Source organism: Cricetulus griseus, chromosome 6 (genome assembly GCF_003668045.3).
Source record: "Cricetulus griseus strain 17A/GY chromosome 6, alternate assembly CriGri-PICRH-1.0, whole genome shotgun sequence".
In the NCBI taxonomy this organism is placed as follows: Eukaryota; Metazoa; Chordata; class Mammalia; order Rodentia; family Cricetidae; genus Cricetulus; species Cricetulus griseus.
The window spans coordinates 114,194,820-114,213,020 of record NC_048599.1 but is presented as its reverse complement, the minus strand read 5'-3'; the positions used below and the strand labels follow the sequence as shown (position 1 = coordinate 114,213,020).

Below are 18,201 nucleotides of genomic sequence, written 5' to 3'. Positions count from 1 at the left end.
AGGATATTTATTTTTGTGTTCTCAGCAGTAACCCTCTGTTGTTCATGCCCTCTCTCCTTTCCAGGCCCATGCACTTGGCCCCTGCTGCCTTCAGACCCTTGTTTGCCTCTTACCTGCCCAGTTCATCTCACTGCTCTTGGACTCTGAGAGACTTTTGAGTCTCTCATGTTCTTTTCCCATGGATGTTCCAGGACATCCCTTTCTACTGCTTACACTTGTCTAAATATGACTGCTTGCCCTCACTAGACTGTGAGTTTTTTCAAAGAACATTTATTGAATTCTTACTATGCAGCCAGAAGGAACTTCATCTAGTTAGCCTTTTTGTTTCCAGTGAGTAGCACAATGCATGGCACTTCATAAGTAGTCAATTATGCTCATAGGGCAGAATAACGAAATGTATGTTTTCATTGCCTAGTGTTTCACCTGTAACAGGACAATTACTCAAGAGATAGCGGGTAAATAGATATAACCAAATTGATAAATTGTCTGGGAGCATACTCAACTGAAGGGAGGAACTGAAGAGCAAATAAAAGAGTAGAATGGGGTGCAAGAAAATATTCTTCTACTGTTTCCATATTGACCCTGATCTAACAATTATCTTCAAGGCTGTAAGGCATAGTCTTGCTTCCTGAAGATGCAGTACCCAATGCCCTGTCCTTCGAAGGGGATGTAGGAAGTCCTCCCTGGTGACCCTACAAGTAGCCAACCCACCATTTAAGTGTCCTGAAGGAAACTTTGTCTCTGTGTCTTCAGATAGTGGTCCTTTTTATCCACAGGGGACAAGTGTCAGGGTTCCAGGAAGTCGTCCCTGAAACATGAAGGTACAAAGCCCTATGCTATGATTTTCCTGTACATATGTCCACAAATTTCACACTTTGCTGTCTTAACCAGGTACTATCATACATTGTAGCTCTAACTTTTGCAGTTTGGGGTGTGACAGCAAAACTAGCACAGATAGACTGGTTCTTACTGTAGACTTTAGCTACCAAAGCATGCAATATTTTTCTGTCCTTAAGTTGAGAATTTTAACCTTTTCACTTAAGGCAATTCTTTATGGCTTCTCTTGGCATATCTAAACTCAGCATTACCATGCACATTCTTAGAGAGCATTTTTAAGTAAAATAAGAATTTCTTGAATATAAGAACAGTAATACTATGGCAGTTGGTAGCTGCTATAACTAAGAGGTTAATGAATGAGTAGCATATACCATATGCATACACTAGACAAAGGGGTGAAGAAACAAAATGGTGAAAGATCTTATTGTTTTATCCTTAATGGTTCACTACTTAAATCTTAAAATTTATTTCTAGAATTTTCCATGTAATATTTTTAGATTGTAGTTGACTATGTGGAACCATAACCGTTGAAAGCCAAACTAAAACCGGTTGAGTATAGGGGATATACTGTATGGAACTTCAAATGGGAAATACAGGTGGAAAATCGGTCTCATCGTGAGAGGTAAAGCTGGCAGGAGGGATTAGGGGAGAGATGTCCAGCACTTCAGACTAGAGGGAAGAAGCAGGATGCTTCAGGACCAAGTCTGCTTCGGGCCAAATCAGCAGTTATGTTCAATCCAAAGGCAGAGGGAAGATAAACCAAGTCAGAAATGAGGCAACAGAATGAGAGCACCAGTAAGTAGTAAAGGCTCTGAGCCACATAGATGAGAAAATCCTAGTCAGATCCACAAGCTCACGCTTACTCAGCTGAAGGAATGTGACCTGAGACAAGAGCTTTTCAATCACAAATATCCTTCTAGGTGGGATCTCACCAAAGCTCAGCTCTTCCCAGCTTTCTCCACCATCCTCTCTCCATTGGTACAGTAAACCCTTAATAACACACCCCCATTTCTTATAGGGTGATTGAATCATTGTATTTCTTACAAAGATCTTACTGTTTATATTTTCAGACAAGTGGTTAAGCTTATAGAATATCGCCATTCCATTTGCCTAGAACCACGACCTCAACTGGTCTTTATTCAGAATATGTAGAATGAAGGCCATGCCTTTAGGAAGTGTTATTAGCTAATATTCCTCACTGTGTTTAGCTTTAGCCCAGCCATTCATCCAAATCAAAGAATGGCTGTCTAGGATACCCCTGGGCCTGCCCTAGGGCTCATGAAAACAATCCTAGAATGGGAAACTGAGCAAACCTGGCTGGGAATCAATTGGATCATGGGGGCCTAAATAATGACCACTGCCTTGGGCTGCCCTTGCTTTGCTCCCTGCTTTATTTAAGTACCAGTGACACATCTCTGGTTTTTTCCCCCTATGAAAATATTTGATTGTGAGAGACTAAAAGAATATAGTATGAATGGACGTGTTGTCTTGGAGTGTGCTGTGGATACAACTTTGTGAGTCTACACGGGAATTGTTCACAGAACTCTATGGCTCATTTGGGTGTATGTAACAGAGTAAAGGGATTTGGAAATGGATGTCTTTGTCTCAAATTTCAAGACCTTTAGGAAAATCATTTTTAAAATTAGATATGTTCAGACTTCCTTCCATCCTGCCATCTGGGGCACAATGCCCACAATGTATAAAGTAAAGAACTGTTTCTTGACCTACACCTTATAGTTTAGGCAAGAGTTAATTAATTTTTTATTGTGGCAAAACACACATTGAAAACAAGTTACCATTTTAATCATTTCCAAGTATGTATCTAGTGGCAATTTATCTATCTATCTATCTATCTATCTATCTATCTATCTTCTATCTATCTATCTATCTATATGTATATATATATGATATCAGTATATATTATTAATTATAATATGATCCAGTGGCATTAAGTGCATTTCACAAGATATACAATCTTTACCACAATCTAAGACCTTTTTCATTACCCTTACCCATTAATTTATAATGGCACTTCTTTGTCCCATCTCTTTTTTTTATTAATTTATGTTTTACATTCCAATCCCAGTTCCCTCTCCTTTCTCTCCTCCCACTCCTTCCCCCTACCTCCCATCTGCTCCTTGGAGAGGGTAAGGCCTCCACTAGAAAGTCTACCAAGTCTGTCCCGTCATCTCATTGAGGCAGGACCAAGGCACCTCTCCCCCACACCCTTGTGTCTGGGCTGAGCAAGGTATCACTCCATATAGAATGCGCTCCACTAAGCCAGTTTGTGCATTAGTGTTAGATCTTGGACCCACTGCCAGTGGCCTCATATATTGTCCCAGTCACACCATTGTCACCTGTATTAAAGGAGTCTATTTCGGTCTTATGTAGACTCCCATTTGTCAGACCTGAGTGAGTGGTCAGCTTGGGTCAGCTGATTCTGTGGGTTTCTCCATCATGGTCTTGACTCCTTTGTTCATATTATCGATCCTCCCTCACTTTGATTGTACTCCAGGAGCTTGGCCCATTGGTTAGTTGTCGATTTTTGCATCTGCTTCCATCTGATTCTGGAAGAGGGTTCTAGCTTTTTAGGGTTGTGTATTGTAGGCTGGGAATCTTTTTGCTTATTTCTAGTATCCACTTATGAGTGAGTACATACTATATTTGTCTTTCTTGTTTTGGGTTACCTCATTCAGGTTGGTTTTTCTAGTTCTGTTCATTTGCCTGCAAATTTTAGGATGTCATTGTTTCTTACTGTTGAGTAGTACTCCATTGTGTAAATGTATCACATTTCCTTTATCCATTCTTCAGTTGAGGGGCATCTAGGTTGTTTTCAAGATCTGGCTATTACATAGAATGTTGCTATAAGCATAGTTGGGCAAATGTCCTTGTGGTGTGAATGTGCCTCCTTCGGGTATATGACCAACAGTTGTAATGCAGGGTCTTGAGGTAGGCCGATCCCTAATTTTCTCAGAAATCACCATATTTATTTCCACAGCTCTGCCCCATCTCTTAGTAACTATCATTCTGTTATACATCTCTATGAATTTAACTATTCAGGACTCACTCTGTGGACTTGTTTGTTCTTTTGTGACTGTCTTCTTTCATTTAGCATAATGTCTTGACATGTTGTCCATCTTATAGCCTGTGTCAGTATTTCAGTCCTTTTAAGACTGAGTGGTCTTCTCCTGGATGTACATGAGACATTTTGTTCATCTGTTTAGCTGGAAATGTGAATTTTGGCTGTTTCTAGCTTCTAGCAATTGTGAATGGTGGCACTGTGCGTGTTAATGTACTCATACCTATAGAGTCCAGAGCCTACTTTAAGTTTCATGTGAGAGGTGGGTGTAGTAGGGAGAGTAATGATGGGTGTTGGGAGCTTGGGATCAAACTGCAGCCTTGCCAAGCCCTGCTGTCTGTCTGTAGGGATGGTGATTATCTCTGGACACTTTAGTTTCTAGATTATGAACTCATACATTCTCCTTTCAGGATTCCGGAGAAGACTGCATTATCCCACTTTGGGGTGAATCAAGATTTTTGTAGGGGCTGAGATTATGGATCTTGGGGCAGCCTCTTCAAAATAGGAATGTAAAATTAGAAACAAAAGTAATGTGAAAGTATAGAAAGTATATGTTTATTAAAAGCAAGGCAAAAAAAGACTCGACAAGATACCAAAGGCATGGAAATTCGTGCATTCTTGACAAGATGCTGAAGGCTCAGAGATTCAGGCGTTTTTTGTTTGTTTGTTTGTTTTCTTTGACATCACCTCAGGCAATTCACTGGAAATCTTTAGCTTGTATCTGCTGGCTTCCCACCTGGAGCCACTTGAAGCTCCCAGGAACTCTGGGAGCCTGTGAAAGCTGGCAGACTAAGTTTAGACTGTGTCCATTTCATGGTATTCCCCATCTGTTACACTCAGGGTTTGTGCCCACTGTAGCCCGTGTTACTGACTGCTTACCAAGTACCAGACACTGCTACACATTTCATGAGTTGGCTTGATTTCATTCAAAAAATATCCTGGAGAGGTGATTTTATCCCCATTTATCTGATAAGTAGACTGAGGCCCAAGGAAGCAATACAACTGCTACTGCTACTCATGGGTCAGAGTCTTGAAGATAGGCTACTACCCGGGACCCCTGATCCCCTCCCCCTCTTCCTTCCCCTCCCCCATGAGCTCAGGATCATTGTGCCGGTAAGAAATGTCCACAGAATCATAGGAGTATCACAAAAAGAGATGTCAACAAGAAAGCCAGGCAACAACGGAGGTTTTAAAATGAATCTGTGTCTTTAGGTCTCTTCTTCCCCTCTGGCTCAATCTGTATCCTTCTGTTACTTGCTTTGTTCATCTTGTGGGTCATGTACTGCTGAAAATGAGACAAAGATGCCATCCTGTTCTGCACACACCTTCTTATTCCTTCTCTGTTTGATGTCTAGTTCAAACCACTTGAACAAAATGAAACAAAACATGTTGCTTGGACCCTTAGGGGTAGCTGCAGCCACTGGTGGGTAGCCAGGCACCAAGTGCCTCCTGGCTCTTCCTGGGCTGGGAGATGTCTAAGAACTCAGTCCTGTTGCTTGCCTGCCACCTGTCCACACTGGAGCCCAGCAGGCACACACAGAATACTCTCCCTGGGCTGAACATTGGCTGTGTGAGCAGCTCTCCTCCCTCAGGAATCAGAAATTACTTTGATGTCTGAGTTCTTTCTGGGTTTTTGCTTGGGAAATATACTCAAGATGAGATTAAAAAAAAATACCAGCAAGTAGAAGTTTATTTTGACTGGCCTCTAGGGAGACTCATTATGTGCTCTCCTCTTCTCCCCTCAGCCCACCCATGCACACTTACTTTTATTTTTCTATCTATGGACCAAACAAATGGTTCACTATGGCAAGAAGTCCATGTGAGCAAATAGACATTGATTGCCAGGTGATTTATTCACAGCTTGCAAACCCGATAAGCATTCTAATCCTTTTCATTTCAAATTATAAATCAAGCAACCCAAGCAAGAGTCAGGATTCCTCAATTTTGAACAAATGTATATATTTTTTTCCAATGAGAACTCTCTATTATTATTGGAACTGTAACAGGCCAAGCATTGCAGGTTAAAAAAATAGAGTCTCATTCATTTGTTCATTCTTTAATTCATCAGCTGTCTATTGAGATCATAATATACACAGAGGACTGCTCTAGGAATACAGTAAAGATTATAACCAACAAAGCGCCTACCTCTTGGAGTCTAGAGTGGTTGAGACAAATATAAACACACAAAGGTATGGAGACGTGGGTGATAAAAGCTAAAGGAATAGCAAGGAATTAAGATCAGGGAGTTCTCAAGCAGAAGACTAGAGAATATTCTCTGCTAGGATGTAATTTAGACAGAGCTCCAGAAAAGAGAGAGAGAGAGAGAGAGAAAGAGAGAGAGAGAGAGAGAGAGAGAGAGAGAGAGAGAGAGAGAGAGAGTTACATGGCTGCCATGGGAAGAATGTGTACAGGTTGCTGGGAGGAGAGAAGTGAGCCTATAATGAGAGACAGGGTCACAAAGAGAAAACAGAAAAGAGCCTTAGGGGCCACTGTCAGGAAACTTTATGTGTATTTTGCATGAAAAGAGCAATTCTTAATGAAGTTTCGTTTGTGTTTTGAAGGCATCCCTCTTAGTAGACTATAGAGTTAGCAAGGTTAGAAGCCGGAAACTCATTGGTTGCTGTTTCAGCAATGGAAGCCAGAGATGAGAAATACTTGGCCTGGACTGTGGTAGAAATAATCAAAGTAGTGACAAGTGGTTGACAAGATGTATAAATGGATTGCTCATGACAGGGAGAGAGATGAAGTGAACAATAAGAACTGGAAGAGTTATGAAGGCCCTACCTGATAACCTCAGTATCTCTGACAGATTTTTCTAGATCTATCAGAGAGACATGGCATTGTACCCATCTGTCATCAAAGTCATTGTGAGCTCAGATATATTCTAAATACTTGTGGAGTCATTGCAAAGGGAACTGTAGGGCTGAGCCACAAAAGTCTAGACTGTGCAGGCAAGAGCTCTGTTCATATGTTCACGTGCTGCATAAATACTCCTTCAATCCAGTTTTAGTCAGATTAGCTGGCATCTTCAGTTCTAAAGTTTTCCATGCACCTGAAGAATAAAAGAAAATCTGAAAACTCCCTTTGGTCCCATGGTCTTCTATGGCTGTGCTGGTAGACTAATTAGGGTCAGTTTTAGTAGAAAAATAGTCTCCCAGTTTACTTAATGTATCAATACCTATTTGCTATGTGTACTAAACATTATGTAAATGTGCATGTATTCCTCATTAAGCCACTGTAAGAGGGCATGTCAGATGGGTAATCTTACTCTAAAACAAATGAAAAATAGAAGGGTTTCAAACATGTTCTGTCCTTAAAAGACATAATTTGTGTAGCTGTGACACAGCAGAAAGTTCTGCTCTAAAAAATGGTGGCCAGTGAGTGTTGGAGGAGTACCTTTGAGATCTGCTGAGGATTTATTACTTCCACTGCCATTTTATAGATTTTCCTGATAGTTTATGGTGCCCATTCACTGAATCCTGCCCACACATTTACACAAAAAGAAAGAGACTGGAGAACTGAATACAACTATATAACCATCAAACAGTTTAAGTGAGACTTTATTCTAACAAGGTAATCATCATGCCACCGAGCCACTGGTCTCCCAAACACTGGAAGAGGGGAAGGGAGAGAGGCCCGTAAAAGCCAAGGTAATGGCATCTAGCTGAAGATGGCTTAGTGGTTTTAATACCACAAGAGAAGTAATGAATTTGAGGGTGTCATTACTCCCAGACCTAAAGTGGCTTTAGTGAGCTGTCACCTGTGAGGGATTTGGAGGGAGTCCGAAAACCACCATTGTGTCCTGCAGTCTGTGTTGTCTAATGGCTGCTCTGGGTGGAGTGTCTCCTAATCTGTAGCCCTCTTTCCCAGCACCTCTAGTCATCGAGTATGGAGTAGGCTATTCAACTCACACAGAGATTGGCCAAATGCTCAATAGTGACTCAACATTAAAGAACACAATTTTTTTTTAAAGATAAAGTCATGCTATGTATCTCAGACTGGTAGAAATCTAGATCTTTCTGTCTTATCCCTCGATGCTAAGATTACAGATGTACATCGACGTTCCCAATAACAGTAGTTTTATACCATGAAGTTCATTAAAAGTTTTAAAGTTACAGCAAAAAAGCTTTCTGATAGAAGAAAATTACTCTCAGCTATAAATAGTTTGGGAGGTTTGTGTGTGTGTGTGTGTGTGTGTGTGTGTGTGTGTGTGTGTGTGTGTGTGTGTGATTCTGGGGGAGGACAACATTCCTTTTATGCATTGAAATAAATTATAAATCCTAAGTATCCATGGGCCAAGGCTCAATAGCATGAAGAACTCAATTGTCAATCCTTGTGGCAGCTCAGGCATTGGTGGATTGTTGGGAATCTTTTGTAAGTTGGTCTTAAAGTGATTTAGGGTCTGAACTTTATACAACCAAAGATTAGGAGGATGGGATTTAAACTGACAGGATGATTTATTTTTATGTATGTCGCTGGTAGAAGTACCTGGTTTCCCAAACGGTGTTCTAAAGAAAGCTGTTAATCCTCACCCTCGTAATGCAATGTGCCATAGTTTATTTAATATAGCCTATTAAATCCCCTCATCAGAAAGTCATGGTGCCCATTAATCTTGTAAACATTCCAAAAAGCTCCACAGGGAAGAAATTGTTAATCTTGTTTAACAGTCAAATAGGAACCTGCTTTCTTGGGGAAAACCTTTTTTGCACATGGTTTTCAGCATTCCTGAATCCCTTTCACCTGATACAATCTCAGGTTTACCTGGAGAGAGAACCCAGAATTCAATATAAGTTGCCTTGTGGTAGTCAGATTTCATGAGGAAACCCTGCTCCTGTCTTCTGAGAGCTTTGTCCCTTCCAAGACTCCCCAGATGGGGTCCCTGGTGGGGGAGGATTCTCTAAGGAAAATTCAGAGGGAAAGTCTATTTTAGGGATAGTTCAGATATGGCCCTTGGGATAGAGCTGTCATAAATCTCCAGACTCAGAGCCAAGCCTTGACCTCAGTTGCTTGAACCTCACTATGTTTTAGATGCAAATAACCCAGTTGGATTCCCTTGTGAAACAGGTCTTAAGCTATTTATTACTTTCCATTGATATTTTTCCCCTTCTCTGAACAGAGCATCCCAGTTTTTGCTGTCAGCCCTTAGCTTGATTCTTCTGGGCACAACCCACCCAACTTCTCATCTTTATCTGTCCATCTACCTATCTGGCTTTCAGAGGGTCCAGAAGAGTAGTTCCCTTAGTCATCACCTTTCCTTCAGGTGAGGATGCAGTGGTTTATTCCATCCTGTCCCCATTGTGCTGTTTGCATGGTGTGGTGCAGGTGGCATCTGCCATGCAAGGCAGGGACACGCTGCTTGCATCTGGATTTCCTCTCTCAGCACACAGACTCTCTTAAAAGGGCCATTCTTTTCTTACAGAGACCAATCACTGCTTGAAATTTGAAGGTTCCTCTTCAGTTTAGTGTGTCTTGTCTTGGCATCTTCATACAATGACATTTTTTTTTTAATCAAAGATGTTATTCTCCCATTGCTGTGGGGATCGAAGTGAATATACAGGATCCATGTTATCTGTCTACCTTGTTTGATGTCAAAGCACTTAAAGAAAGATCACCACAACTTATTTTGCTTGGTTTCCTAAGAAAAATGTAAAATATGATGCAGGTGTTTTAAAAAATTGAATTCAGTAGCATATTGATGTAAAGAAGTAGGCAGACCATGTTCAAGGTATATTTGTAACTTTTCAGGTTTCCTTTAAAAAAAAACAACCTTTTTTTTTCTCAGAAAAAATAAACTAGATGTGAATCATTTGAATAATAGGCAAATGTAGGTTGGTAGACATCAGTTGGACAATATTTGATATCCAAGCATCACCCTTGGGGTGAGATGAAATTATAGTTAAAACAATATTTTCAGATAATTTATTTCACAAATATAGGACTGTCTCACTTTTTAAAATCATTACCCTGTCTTAAGACATGATGTATTCTTGGTCCTGTTAATAACTCTGAAATGACTCCAGCAATGTGCCAGCTGCCTTCTAAGCCTTTATCACACTCTAAGGTGAGACACATTTTCTTCACTTAGAGATATTTGGTATAGTGTTTTAATTCAGTGAATTCATATATGGTTTTCCCGTGCCCCTTCTTTTCCTTTATTATTCACATCTGGTTTGTCCAATACGGTTTTTACAATTAAGAAATCAATACCCATATGCTATTGTTTTCAAGTCCATGTTTCATTTAGGTTTTCTTGTTTTTATCTTACCCCTTCCCATTTAATAATGATTAGGGTGCCACATTCCACTTTTTGTCCTGTCTTTTTAGGGCTTTTTGTGGATTCTCCCCATTTTACAGAAGAACAAGTATGACATATGTGAAGAGTAACTAACTCATCTTAGCTCCCTAACTCCATAGGTGGAAATGCTGGCCTCAAATCCAAGCAGTCTGAGAACGGACATTTGGTTCCCTTTTGCTCTAAATTATTGTTGCCTTAATGGTGCTATTTCATCTTGAAGTACGTAGTTCTTTGTCAGTTCTGGCAGGCAAGTGACAGAGTGGCATGCATGACTGACCCTGGTGGCAGTTTGGGGACAATAGACCAGTAGACTCCTGATTCTTGGTAGTTTGAAGAGATTCTGGAGATCACTGGTGGCTTAAAAAACAAAAACTGATTCTCCTTCTGGAGGCTCTGAATGGGCCCCTGGCCTCTCACCTAGTTCTAGATGACCTTCTGCAATCCTTGGCTCACCCAACTTGTAGAGGTGTCACTAGGATGTCTCCTTCATATGGGCCTTCCTTCTCTGTGTCTCCTTTTCTTACACGGGCTCTAGTCCATTAAACTTCTAATCACCCCAAAAACCCAGGATGCTGTCCAAGGAGATCCTTAGCTTAGGCATATATAAAAGACCATTTTCCAAATAAGAGTCCATTCACAGACATCAGGATAGTGGGCATAGCTTTTGGATACAGCCACTATTCAACCCATTAAAGAGATCAGTAACACACACAGGCTTGTTGAAGGAGTAAATGAGATAAAATTGTATAAGATACCTTCATGAGAGGCATGTTTCTTAAAATGACAGTTTTTATTATTGTTATTTTGTATGATATAAGTTCTCTCAATACACAGATGTTAGGTTGGGTAAATATCCCAAATGAAATCCCCCCCCCCCCCCCCTAACCTTATTAGTGTGTTACATTATGGTTCTGGTTGTGTCTATGTTTGTAACTTTAGTTCCACTATCAGGAATTTTATAGGGTGTCTCTCAATCTCTCTCTCTCTCTCTCTCTCTCTCTCTCTCTCTCTCTCTCTCTCTCTCTCTTTCTTTTTTTTTTTTTTTTTTTTTTTTGGCTGAGATAGAGGAGGATAATGGGTACCTTCAGTCAAGACCTTTCCCTAAGAACCCTTGTCCAAAAGACAAAAGCTGTTTAAAAGACTTACATATGGTCTCTTCATCAAGCCAGGGAGCAGGATAAATGCATTTCCTGCCCTTGCCCATGTTGATAGACAAGCTGCAGGAAAACAGCTGGCCAGCTCAGCTGCTCCCCGGCGCCCTTGGATTGGCCTTTGCGGTCACTGGTTGTGGCACTTCCGCTTTCTGTTCAGGATCTTTATCTGTGGGGCAGAATTCCAGCTGGGTACTGAGCGCCAGACTGGTCCCCACCCGACTGCTTTGCACTGGGACTCCACCCACTGCCTCTGCAGTCTCCTGCGGTCTTTCCCGGGAAGCTACAGGACTCTGAGCTGGCTCTGGTGAATTCCTTCTGCATTTGTCAGAGTCATAGAATGTCAGGGCAAGCAGGGAACGTAATCTGCCAAGTCGGAGCCCACTCCATTGCCCCTCTATTTCTTCCTTTCTCGAGCAGACGTACATTAAACATTTATTCCCACAAGGCACCATGCTAGGCAGGGGGGCAATATGCAACATTAAGCAAGCTCAAAGGGCAACCTCCCAGAGCCCAGAAAGGGTCTGTACCTCCCAGTCTGAGTAGAAGCTTATTTAGTCTCCAATAATCATTGACAGCCTATGTTTTGCCTAGAATCAGTTTAACATACCTGTTTTAATCTGGGGTTTAGCTGCTGACAGAACTCAAGGGGTCTTTTGGAAGGAAAGATTGCATCTTTGTTTGTGGCAATCCTACTTTGAAACCAACTAAACATTTCTTTCCACTGTGACAACACACCGCTGTAATATTAGCAGTACCAGCAGCTCTCCACAAGAGAAGTCTTACGTATTTTGCCCATCATTTTACAGTTGCTACAGATGTCTCAAAATATTGTCTACATGTAGCATCCTGTCAAAATCATAGTGGACATTAGAACTGCCAGTGGACCCGTTATCTACAGTGTTAATAAAGAGGTACATTTGTTGTTGTTGTTGTAATGTACATGTGTTTTTCGGTAACTATTCAATCTAGTTGGCTTTCATTGTGATGTGTATTTTATTTTAGAATTTAGAGACATTTCTTTTTCATTAGACTATTAAAGGTGTCTAGACCCCTGTTTATAGATCACCTGAACCCTACTAGTGTCTTTGTCCTTTTATCTCTGAGATGAGATACAAACACATGTGCTCCTGAGTCATGTGGGTAACTATAAATACTTGCAAGAGTATTTGGTATGATGTAGTGTTGCTAGCGTTTCATATTTAGAAAGGTGTAGTCAACTTCTTCTAATTTTTTTTAGCATAAGTAAATTCCTTAACCCTTGATTGAAAGGTTCAGGCATTATGCTGGCCTGCCCCTGTACCTGGTAGAATCCACTCAGGCAATACCCCGGTGAGGCCAGGGTTCCATGGGAACTAAGTCTGCACGCAGGTGTAGAGGACCCCTTTAAAAGACAGACCCCTGCCCATTTACAGTCTCTCTGCCCCTTTTCTCTTCTCTCTGCCTCTTTCTCTCGCCACTAGCCATGGTGGTCAGCCATTAACCCTGTTCCTCTTCTCTCTTAGTCTCTCTACTCTGACAGTCCTATAAAAAATACTGGTTACTATGTCTCTTGGTCTCATGTCTCATCTTGTGCCTCTTCTTCATTTCTTTTTTTTAAAGATTTTATTTATTATGTATACAACATTCTGCTTCCATGTATATCTGCACACCAGAAGAGGGCACCAGATCTCATAACAGATGGCTGTGAGCCACCATGTGGTTGCTGGGACTTGAACTCAGGACTTCTGGAAGAGCAGCCAGTCCTCTCAACCTCTGAGCCATCTCTCCAGCCCCCTATTCTTCATTTCTAATTTAAATAAAAGAATAACATTGATCCTGTGAGTTCCAGGCACTGTTCATTTGTATTTCATATCCCTTAGGTTCTAGTGTTTCTAAAGAAAAGTATACAAGAAACACAGAAGTGCCACTGCTTATTTGAACACACACACACACACACACACACACACACACACACACACACACACACACACACAGAGAGAGAGAGAGAGAGAGAGAGAGAGAGAGAGAGAGAGAGAGAGAGGAAATATGGTATTTTAAAAGAATAACAAGACTACATCATGGATTGGGGGAATGGCAAATGCAAAATTTTCTAACTCTGAGACCAACTCTACCACATTATGTCCCTAGGTATCGCAGATTCTGTACCCTCATGTTGCATCCATGTTTCGGGGGATTTTGAACAAGCAACTTATATACTTTACAATTAATTTTTTCCACCCTCCCCTCCACAAAATCGAGTTACACATCTTATACTAATAAAATGATTTCCATTACGCCAAACTTGCCTACCCCATCTGTGCCAAACTCTGTCACATGGATATGACTAGAGGATCCTTAATCCACTTCAAAAAGCTCAGGTGGTCTCACCTCCCAAGCCTTGTTCTCTCACACACACATACACCTGGCTCCAGTGAATCTTTAGTGACTCTTATTATGGACTGATGTCTTCGAGTCTGTGATCGGAACCAGCAGAACAACTCCAGGTCTAGTCTTGAGTGGGGGTGTGTGGACTCAGAAAAGCTAACTATCCAACAGTATTAAAGATGAGACAGAGACACGCGGTCATATCAGGAGAGCTATCTGTTAATACTGAAGGCCATGGTTTATTGTTCTATCATCTTAAGTAACCATCCAAAGGTAGGGGCAATGGCAGAAGAAATCTATTATCATGTATAAAGGGCTGATAGCAAATATTTCCATTAATCCTAGAGACACTCCTTTACAGCACAAGTCCTAAGGCACCCCACACCAGCATGTCTCACTAGCCTTCAGGGTGGGTATAGACTCTCCCTGTCCCAAGGCTGTTGTTATTTAGAATAGGAGTCATTCCCCACCTAGGCTAGGCCATCCAGTGGCTATTAGTCGACTTCTAAAAGACAATAGAAATTCTGGGCTCTCCAGAACTCATGGCTGGGTGGAATATATTTCCAAAATATTATACAGGCCCTGACAGACTCTTCACAACCTACAGAACAAAATCCAACCACCTTACCCTGATATTCAGAGCACCCCAGAGTGCTGCCTCAATCTACCACTGATTTACTGTGTAAGGCTGTCCAGAAAACTGTTTCTTAATGACAGATTTTTTTATCTCATTTCCAATAACACATAAAAAACAAAATAAAACAAACAAACAAAAACAAATTCCTGTGCATATCCTTTCCATTCCTGGAAATGTCCGCATGTGCTTAGATCAAACACTGTACATCCTTGACTGACACTTTCAAATCCTAGTCTCTTTCCCATACCCCAAGGTCACAATGCCAATCCGATATGAATCCCACAGCCACGAACATATTGCTCATTTGGGATTTATTGTAGACTATGTTGAAGTTGTGACTTTTATACTCTAACTCAATTATATTTCCATTTCTTTGCATTGAGAGCTAACACCATTCCAATCACAAAGTAGGCATTCACTAAACCCTGGCTTTGTCATACATTGATTACTGACTTCTCTGAGAATAATTGAAACCTCATGTAGCTGATGGAATTAGAAAAGCAAAACAGAATTATACAAGTATGCTGTTCTCTTGGTGACTGTTTTTCAGATCTGGGTCTCTGATGTTGTAGCCTTAGGCTATTCAGCTTGCCAAATACAATGTGGGAGGAGGCAGTCTCAGCCTGTCTCCTTCCCAAGCTCCAGGCAGTGTGACCTATGCAGAGCCTGACAAGGAGAAAACTGCCCATCTCAAGTCAGTAGCAGGTCTGGTTTGGCCTACCCCTGCTCTGGGCCACTCCCTTTTCCTCCAGCTGGCTCTGAGCTATACACCATCAGGTCTACACCTGGAAGCTGGTAAAAGGAGATAGGTCTAGGATAATCATGACATTCACACTACTCTTGTACCAATTTCATAAACCAAGAGAAAGACTAGAGGATCAGTCATGTGCAGATGACTAAAAGTTGCGGAAAGGGCCAGATTGCACTCCTGGTAATGATAGATATCATAATTGAGCAAGCACAAGTTTACTGACTACTCAGTTCAGTTACCTACAGCCTAGCAGGACATTCGTGGAAACAGAGCTCATGTTGGCATTGTAGATTTGTTTATAATACTAGTTGTCTCAGAGATGGAAATAAAGTACTTTGAGGAAGAGACACTTTTATCTAATTTGCAAGGATACCTATGGTCTCATTAGACCACTTTCTCCGTCAAACCCTCAGTTCCATGAGTTCTATTAGCGTCTTTTGGTATCTGTGAGCAACAGAATCATAAATGCTTTCTTTAGTTAAGTGTGGTGGCTCATGCCCATGATTCCTACATTCAGGAAGCTGAGGCAGGTGAATTGCCAGAAGTTCTAGGCCAGCTTGGTTTAGAGTGTGAGACTTTGTCTCAAAAACAAACAAAACAGTAACAACAGAGTTTTTCCTTTTGTTCTGGAGAGGGAAACTGAGAAGAAAACTGGGAAAATAGGGGATGGAAATGAGGAAAATGGTGTGACTTCAACTCTTTATTTAGCAGGAAAGAGTCTAAACTCTTCTGGGCGCTTCCCAGTTCAGTCAAGTTGACAGTCTCGATTAATCACCATAGATGCAGACAGTGGAGCTGCAGGATGGCAGGTGTGGCTAATTCGGTCTATTTGTATGTATCACTTGGAACATCTCAGGCTTAAGAGACAGCCACATAGCAAGAGGTCAGCCACCTCTGGAGAGTTTGAGGTCTTGCTGATTCACCCACCATATATTAACTGGCTTAGTGAAGAAGCCATTTGTTCTTTCATTTAGCACAGTCAGTAGTCCTCTCTAAGGAGGTAACTCATATGGAGAAGCCCAACATGAGGCAAGTGGCCTCTTTGGGGGAAAGAGCACATGGATTGCCAGCCAGGAAGCTTTGTGTCAGGAGCTGCAAATCAGCTAGTGTGGCTGGAACCATCGATATGTGAAGGGTAAGGGCAGGTGAGATGAGAGACCATGGTCTGAGGTATGTAGTTATGGCTCTTAAGTCAATAACCATTTTGGATAGCCACAGCTATCATTTTTGCTAGCCTAGAAGCTGGTAAACTTAGCTTAGAGCATGCTAATGGTCTACCTTAGGTTGGCCAGTCTGAAGCTGATTAAGCTTCTTTAAAACACACACACACACACACATACACACACACACACACACACACACACACACACACACACACACGTAATGCCTCTCTGTGGCTGAGAAGACCCACTACGCTGTAAAAACCTTGTTGTAGGTATGGCAACACTTTCCACACCAGCAAATCCTTTCTGACCTCTCGGGCTCTGCATCCATCTTCAGGCATCCTCCTTGTTGTCCAGAAGGCCCACTAGCAGTGTTCTCTCTGATGATGTCAACGCTTTGGGGTTGGGCTCTCATTTAGAAATGGGAACACCCCCTCCTCCCTTTGTGATTCAGAGGTCTGGTCTCCTTAACATTTGTACATTTATTTAATTGAAACCCACTTCAAAAGCCGAGAGCTTGGAAATTGCTTGTCTGATAACAAAAACATATAAAGCCTTCTTCCTGCTGTTTCCCAGGTGCCTGCAAATACCCTGGAAATTCAGCAGCCCTGGGACTGCTTTGACAATTCTACTTCTGGACCAATGGATAGAAAGAAATAAAATTAGAAGGTGGTGGAAGAAAAACTGGTTTAAATTTATTTGAGGCTTGGCAGGGCTTTGCTCAGGTTGGGGTGTTAAGGACCACTGGCTTGTTCCTGTCACGTCTGGCTTGGATGGCTTTTGAGTTCCTACACCCAAATCTTCAGGGTTAGAACGGGGATTTCTTGTTCTGTTGATGATTCACCTTCAGCTCTCATGTTCATGGGGACATGAGTCACTGCCATTTCGGAAGGAACGACAGATGGAAAGAACCTCCATTTTCAGGGTAGGGAGGTTACATTCCCAACCCAAAGCAAACACTGGGCCCTCAGGGGCCACTTGTGAGTTCTTCCGGGCATTTCATATGGTGGTATTGTGGAACACCTGGGTAGGTAAATCCTACAAAGCCTATGAATAGAAAGTCAGGGTCTTGGGTAACCTGCATTCTCTAAAATGACTGGGTACCATTTCAGGACTGATGTATTTCCTAAAAGATATGCTGCCTTCGTGACCATGGCAGCTGGGGCTGTGCAGCAGCCGCAGTCACAGTAGGCCCCGTCACTGCTGTATAATGCTGCAATCCTGAAACCATCTGAGCTGACTGACAGTCCCCATGGGATCCATCTGGTGACATCAAGCTGTAAGGTAGGCAGACTTCCTAAAGCTGGTAGTGATCCCACCTGGGTTGCACACAGACCAATGTCACTAGCCAGCTACCCAGCTGAACTGTGCTAAGGTGGCTCAGTTTAAAGAAGGGCAAATCCTAGGTAGATGTGAATTTCTTATGCAACACTTCGAACATAGTCATCGTCTTTTGTCACAAAGCCTCTCCTAGTTTAGTCCCTCCCCCACCCCATGCACTGACCCAGGCCTTGCTTTTATAGCTCTTGCTTTACAGGGCTACACAAGAATGGCTCATTGCCCAAAGCTTTTAGGTGGTTTTAAGTTTCCAGCTCACATACCTACAACCTTATATTCTAGCTGCTTAGCAGGGGCATTCGCAGTGCTCGCCACTGTGGCCACAGAACAAAACAATGTTTGCCATGTATACATATCTCACAGGTCATGCATACACACATGCGTGCACACACACACACACACACACACACACACACACACACACACACACACACACACACACGGCCTCCAACAAGCAGAATAAAACCAAATGTGTGACTCTTTGAAAACCGACATTGCTGAATCATGGCAGAGATGGAATTTGCTAGCGTCTCCTTATTTTGCTGAAATATAGCTGTGTCTTTGTAGAATAATTTGTTTCCTG

At 41.8% G+C, this 18,201-nt stretch overlaps 1 long non-coding RNA gene across 1 annotated transcript in view; it reads left to right on the top strand.

The window, feature by feature from the left end:
- Window positions 1–17,362: 17,362 nt before the first annotated feature.
- LOC118239066 overlaps window positions 17,363–18,201 on the top strand; it is a 52,748-nt gene continuing 51,909 nt past the window's right edge. Inside the window, exon 1 of the long non-coding RNA XR_004770516.1 lies at window positions 17,363–17,564. This is a non-coding gene — a long non-coding RNA (uncharacterized LOC118239066). The remainder of the gene's footprint in view (window positions 17,565–18,201) is intronic.